Source organism: Akebia trifoliata, chromosome 6, assembly GCF_017979445.1.
Source record: "Akebia trifoliata isolate Shusen 1 chromosome 6, ASM1797944v1, whole genome shotgun sequence".
NCBI lineage: Eukaryota > Viridiplantae > Streptophyta > Magnoliopsida > Ranunculales > Lardizabalaceae > Akebia > Akebia trifoliata.
The window spans coordinates 15,780,710-15,788,578 of record NC_141380.1 but is presented as its reverse complement, the minus strand read 5'-3'; positions in this window follow the sequence as shown (position 1 = coordinate 15,788,578).

The following is a 7,869-nucleotide window of genomic DNA, read 5'->3' as shown; positions in this document are numbered from 1 at the left end:
TATTGCCACACCAATTCATATGTAAATACCAGAGAATTAGCACACATTTGGGGGTGGCATTAGCAAAAGTTGATGTGGCAATATAAGCTCTCTTAATTTAATTATATTGAATGTTCTACCAAAAGAACAATTTCTGTCTATAATTCTTATTTGTATGGATCCAAGGAAATTAGGTTGGACTACTTGACTGCTTAGTGAATTATGTTGGAACATGATGGTCATCATCGTCACAAAAAGTCTCTTCATTTTAATATATTATAAATTATTTACTTAAAATAGAGATTTACATTCATACCAACTTTTGAGAGGATAGGGAAGTTAAAATGGAATGGATTTTTATGAGGAAAGTCTAAGAACAAGTAAATTCAGATTCAAAGCTACTATTGAGACCATCCTTAGTACATTGCAAATCAAACTTTTGATTAGAATAGAAATGTTAGCGTGTAATTGATTTTTATGACGATAGTCTAAGAACAAGTACATTTATTTTTTTATTTTTTATATTTAATATTAATAAAGAAGTAGGGTAGACCGAGGTGACCGACCAAGCGATGACTGAATACAAAGATAGACTATCCCATTTCGAATACAACTATCCTCTCTTATCTATCAAAGAAGAAACCCTACACTCTTTGAATGGTTTACACTAATAATATCATGAGTGAGCCAAGAAGACTCAAACAAGTTGCATACAAAGGTAAAAAGTGTGAATATATCTTGTGTGGTCGGAATTCGGTGAACGGTTACGATGGATCCAACTGCATTGATATGAAGTTGTTACTAGCGCCTCCCTCCTCGCGGCGGCGTGGTACCTGTCAAAATCATTTTGACGCTCAAATTAGCGAAGTTGAGGAAATCATCCTTAGCACTGGTTAAATTCTAATCTCTTCAGAAGGATCCTTCTCTATAGTGCTCACTGTGCTATTTATCCCCCCTGATTGCCCCTAGTGTTTCCTCCTCCATAGGTAGTAATCATGGGATTTTCATTAACTCTGCGAAGTTGTTTACTTAATTGGGATCTTCTGGATCGATTATACTTACCTGTAGAGATCTCCTCCACGATCTCTAGGATTGACGTGCACGCAACAGTTTTACGATTTTCCTAAGACCTAGCTTGCCCTGTTTGGCAAGTCTGACCTGGTTTATTGTTATACTGCCCTGTCAGCCAGACTAGGGAGGTTTCTACTTTGACCTGCCCTGCTTGTAGGACTGCACTCCATATACTGTTTTGCACCTGGTACCACTTAGTCGATTCAGACACGTGTATGACTCAGATTTAACATGCAATTATTTTCCTCTACAATTACCCCCTTTTGATGAGGCGTAAGATCTCTTTGTCTCCTCGAGACACAATTTCGTTTTCTGATTGGCTACCTTACTCTTTTATAATTGCGTCTACTATTTTCGAATCAACATATTCAATGTGACGTCGCTTCGAATCTTCTCTGACGGCCTAGATGGATTGCTCTTCATTTGTACCAGTCCACATGCCCTGATGCATTTTACACTACCCCCAATCTCGAGAACGCTTCAATTGGGCTCAAGCTGTCCTTTCAGGGGTACATGCTCCTTCGCCTTTTCTATGAATAAGAGACTTAGTGTATTTTTTGCACATTATCATGCTAAAACTTTGCAAACTCGTCTCTGTGCTTTTTCGCGAAGGTCCTCTCTACTTCTCTTTCTAATTCGTAGTTTCAATTACCTCTTCCTTAGTCAAGCCTATTATAGGGCTCAGTTCGAGTGGTCGCAGTAGTAACTTTTGTTTCGCCTTCTCCCGTAGGGATCAATAGCGGTGTATTCCCTTCTGTACTGGAAGCATGATCACCTTTGCTTGCGGACGGAGCATCTCCTGGTAAACCATCCTGCCTCGTCAACTGTTAGTTGTTGAGGCGTTGGCTCAAGTTTCGATTCTGCTAAACTAAATCATCCATTTTCTTCTGCATCTCCTCCTGTTGTTTTCTCATAGCGTCCAACATTGCCAAAAGCTGTGCATCTGCGGCTAGAACCGCTAGTGGGGGCACATTGACTTCGTTTGTTCTTGTGGACCTCACCATTGTTTCAACTGAAATCAATTTGCTCCTGGTGTTCCCACGGACGGTGCTAGTTCTGTGTGGTCGGAATCTGTGAACGACTACGATGGATCCAACCACACTAATACGAAGTTGTTCCCGACGCTTCCCTCCTCGCGGCGGTGTGGTTAACTGCCAAAATCACTCCAACGCTCAAGTTAGCGAAGTCGAGGAAATCGTCCTTAGCACTGGTTAGACTCTAATCTCTCTAGAATTATCCTTCTTTATAGTGCTCACTGTGCTATTTATCCCCCCTGACTGCTCCTAGGGTTTCCTCTTCCATAGGCAGCAATCATCAGATTTTCACTAACTCTACGGAGTTTACCTAATTAGGATATTCTGGATCGATTATACTTACCTACAGAGATCTCCTCCGCGATTTTCGAGATTAACGTGCACGTAATAGTTTTACGGTTTTCCTAAGACCTAGTTTGCCCTACTTGGCAAGCTTGATCTGGCTTATTGTTATGCTATCCTGCCAGCTAGACTAGGGAGGTCTCTGCTCCGACCTGCCCTGCCTGCAGGGCTATGCTCTGTATACTGTTTTGTGCCTGGTACTACTTAATCAATTCAGACACGTGTATGGCCTAGATTTAACATGCAATTATTTCCCTCTACAGATCTCATAGGCTATTTCAAGATGGAGCATCCCTTTTACACAAGAAGAAACAATTTGCTCCCTTACAAATCAACTGATCCAAAGTTAATGGTCACTCCAAGGATGCTATCCAAATGAAGGATACCTTAGAGTAGGCACCTTTGCCCCACCCCCCAAAACTGCCACTTCAGGAAATGAAGTTGGGACGGACCATTACTCTCCAAATCCACACTCGCCAGGCTATATAGTTGATACAAAAAGTCAATTTTCCAACCACATTAATTTCTCAATCATTGAAAGCTCTACAAAAATCAAGGTCCGCCATTCCTCGCCTCTGAAAGTTCTGGAACTTGAGATAAGAAGACCTTTCTTTGTAGAAAAGGGGTAGTACAATGTCGAAAACTCTTTCATGAGGGGACGATGACCACAGCAAGTGTCCTCCCAAAATCGCATTCAATTTCCTTTACCCATCTTGAAGTGAGTCTTCTTCATACAGAACACACGTAGCACTTTCAAGCAGCTATGCACAATGCAGGCCTTGGCACTGTAACAACCATAAGCATATGTCCCAAACTTTGCCACAATGATGTTTCTCCAAAGGCTACCAACCTCCACCTTAAGCTGCCAAAGCCATTTATCCAATAGAGTTGAGTTCAGCAACCCCATCCACCTAACTCCAAACCCTTCCTTGTTCTTAGCCTTGAAGGTACACTTCCAATTCACGAGGCAATGTTTCATGTTCCTCTCCTTATCATGCCATAAAAAGTCGCAAATTTTTTATTATCTAACCTTAGTTTCACCTCTCACATTGAGAACACTGGAATACTAGAAAGCATACTCTTGATGAAGCCAATCTCCTAATGATCTTTTCTAGCATGGGATCCCTAATCGCCCAAATTTTATAAGGCGCTTCTAGGAAGGGTGGGTAAAGCCAAGGTAAAGACGATGGAAGCTTGTCCACATGACAACTCAGAGCTACGTTTGGGACCTTTCCAACTGCAAACACCCTACTTTTTCTTAAATTCATTGAAGGCCTATATTGCTTAAAAACAACGTAGACTACCATCAAATCTTCTCGTCTCCCCCAAGGAAGCATCAATGAACACTAGAATATCATTTACGAATTGCAGATGCAATACCATGGGGCCACCAAGCCCAATTGACATAGTTACTCGAAGACCTTGCTTGGATCATTTCAAAAAAAATCATGGAGTACATAAAGAGTTGTGCTGGAGTAACATTATAATTGACATTGATTCTCACATTGCTGATATGGAAGTGCACACATAACCATAGATGATTTTCACTCGTATCTCGATGAAAAGCATCTATGATTCCATACATACATCCACGTCAGCAATGTGAGAATCAATGTTAATTTAATGTTACTTTAGCATTTTCCTTACCTAAATTCTTAAGAATTTTTTTTGTAAATGTTTGTAACATAATAGTAGGGCAAATCATTCGCAAATCTTGTTCAACTCCAACAATTACAGGAATTACAGAAATATGGGCGTAAGTCCAATCATTTGCATAGTTGGTTTGACACATTGTAGAACAACTTTGAGGTCGTGGGGTCAAGTCCAACATACCTATAAAAAGGAAAATTACAAAAAATATCTCTCATCAAGGAAATTAATCAAATTACAAAAATGCCATTAGTACTCTTTACAGTAATATCCATATGAGTTTCTTCAAAGATACATTAACTTGCATATTAAAATTATAAAAATATCCTTCATCAAAGAAAATTTTAAATTACAAAATAAACCTCAAAACATGTAATAGTAATATATATATAGGAAATGTTCAGCAACAAACATTTTGACAAACATTTTGGCAAAACATTTTTCAAAACATGGGTTAGAGGTTTTGGAATGAGCTGATTTTTGGTGAGGATGATCTCTACGGCGAGGAGATCATCATCACCAAAAATCAGCCCATTCCAAAACTTCTAAACCCATCAAAAATGGTTTGCAAAAAAGGACGGTCCACGATTTTTCAACTTGTAAACTGGGACTAGAAGTTTTGGAATGGGCTGATTTTTTGTGAGGATGATCTCCTCACCGTAGAGATCATCTTCACCAAAAATCAGCCTATTCCAAAACCGAGGAGATCATCCTCACAAAAAATCAGCCCATTCCAAAACCTCTAACCCATGTTTTGAAAAATGTTTTGCCAAAATGTTTGTCAAAATGTTTGTTGCTGAACGGGACCCTATATATATATATATATAAAATATAGGGTAGCGTTCAATGGCAAACTTTTTAGCAAACTTTTTGACAAAACATTTTTCAAAACATGAGTTAGAGGTTTTGGAATGGGCTGATTTTTGGTGAGGATGATCTCTATGGTGAGGAGATCATCATCACCAAAGAGATCATCCTCACCAAAAATCAGCCCATTCTAAAACTTCTAACCCCATCAAAAACAATTTACAAAAAATGGACGGTCCACGATTTTTCAGCTTGTAAACATAGGTTAGAAGTTTTGGAATGGGCTGATTTTTAGTGAGGATGATCTCCTCACCGTAGAGATCATCCTCACCAAAAATCAGCCCATTCCAAAACTTCTAACTCATGTTTCGAAAAATGTTTTGCCAAAAAGTTGGCCATTGAACGCCCCCCCATATATATATATGGAAATGTTCAGCACCAAACATTTTGGCAAAACATGAGTTAGAAGTTTTGGAATGGGCTGATTTTTGGTGAGGATGATCTCTATGGTGAGGAAATCATCCTCACCAAAAATCAGCTCATTCCAAAACTTCTAATCCCATCAAAAATGGTTTACAAAAAATGGACGGTCCACGATTTTTCAACATGTAAACATGGGGCTAAACATTTCGGAATGGGCTGATTTTTGGGGAGGATGATCTTCTAATCATAGAGATCTTCCTCACCAAAAATCAGCCAATTCCAAAACTTCTAACCCATGTAGGACAAAAAACGTTTGTTAAAGTGTGTGGTAAAACTTAGGGTGCTTAACATTTCCCATACATATATATATATGGGTCTCGTTCGCCACCCTTAGTTTTACCACACACTTTAACAAACGCGTTTTGTCTTACATGGGTTAGAAGTTTCGGAATGAGCTGATTTTTGGTGAGGATGATCTCTATGGTGAGGAGATCATCCTCACCAAAAATCAGCTCATTCCAAAACTTCTAACCCCATCAAAATTGATTTACAAAAAATGGACGGTCCACGATTTTTCAACGTGTAAACATGAGGCTAAACATTTCGGAATGGGCTGATTTTTGGGGAGAATGATCTTCTAATCATAGAGATCATCCTCACAAAAAATCAGCTCATTCCAAAACTTCTAACCCATGTAGGATAAAAAAACGTTTGTTAAAGTGTGTGGTAAAACTTAGGGTGCTGAACATTTCCCTATATATATATAGGGTCCCGTTCGCCACCCTTAGTTTTACCACACACTTTAACAAACGCGTTTTGTCTTACATGGGTTAGAAGTTTCGGAATAAGCTGATTTTTGGTGAGGATGATCTCTATGGTGAGGAGATCATCCTCACCAAAAATCAGCTCATTCCAAAACTTCTAACCCCATCAAAATTGATTTACAAAAAATGGACGGTCCACAATTTTTCAACGTGTAAACATGGGGCTAAACATTTCAGAATGGGCTGATTTTTGGGGAGGATGATCTTCTAATCATAGAGATCATCCTCACCAAAAATCAGCTCATTCCAAAACTTTTAACCCATGTAGGACAAAAAACGTTTGTTAAAGTGTGTGGTAAAACTTAGGGTGCTGAACATTTCCCTATATATATATATATGGGAAATGTTCAGCACCCTAAGTTTTACCACACACTTTAACAAATGTTTTTTGTCCTACATGGGTTAAAAGTTTTGGAATGAGCTGATTTTTGGTGAGGATGATCTCTATGATTAGAAGATCATCCTCCCCAAAAATCAGCCCATTCTGAAATGTTTAGCCCCATGTTTACACGTTGAAAAATTGTGGACCGTCCATTTTTTGTAAATCAATTTTGATGGGGTTAGAAGTTTTGGAATGAGCTGATTTTTGGTGAGGATGATCTCCTCACCATAGAGATCATCCTCACCAAAAATCAGCTTATTCCGAAACTTCTAACCCATATAAGACAAAACGCGTTTGTTAAAGTGTGTGGTAAAACTTAGGGTGCCGAACGGGACCCATATATATATATATATATATATATATATATATATATATATATGGGTCAGGTTCAAACGACAACCATTTCAACACACATATAGACAACGTGTTTTGTCTTATATGGGCAAAAATGTTTGGAATGGGCTGATTTTTTGTGAGGATGATCTCTGTGGTGAGGAGATCATCCTTGCCAAAAATCAGCTCATTATGAAACTTCTAGACCGTCCAATTTTTGTTGAAAAATTATAGACCGTCCAATTTTTGTAAATCAATTTTGATGGGGTTACAAATTTTGGAATGTGATGATTTTTTGCCAGGATGATCCCCTCATCACAGAGATCATCCTTACAAAAAATTAACTCATTCCAAACATTTTTACCCATATAAGACAAACACGTTGTCTATATGTGTGTCGCAATGTGTGTTGCAGGAACCCGACCCTATATATATATATAGGGTCCCGTTCAGCACCCTAAGCTTTACCACACACTTTAACAAACGTGTTTTGTCTTACATGGGTTAGAAGTTTTGGAATGAGCTGATTTTTGGTGAGGATGATCTCTATGGTGAGGAGATCATCTTCACCAAAAATCAGCTCATTCCAAGACTTCTAACCCAATCAAAAATGGTTTACAAAAAATGGACAGTCCACGATTTTTCAACTTGTAAACATGGGGCTAAACATTCGGAATGGACTGATTTTTGAGGAGGATGATCTTCTAATCATAGAGATCATCCTCACCAAAAATCAGCCCATTCCAAAACTTCTAACCCATGTAGGACAAAAAACGTTTGTTAAAGTGTGTGGTAAAACTTCAGCACCCTAAGCTTTACCACACACTTTAACAAACGTTTTTTGTCCTACATGGGTTAGAAGTTTTGGAATGGGCTGATTTTTGGTGAGGATGATCTCTATGATTAGAAGATCATCCTCCTCAAAAATCAGCCCATTCCGAAATGTTTAGCCCCATGTTTACACGTTGAAAAATTGTGGATCGTCCATTTTTTGTAAATCATTTTTGAGGGGGTTAGAAGTTTT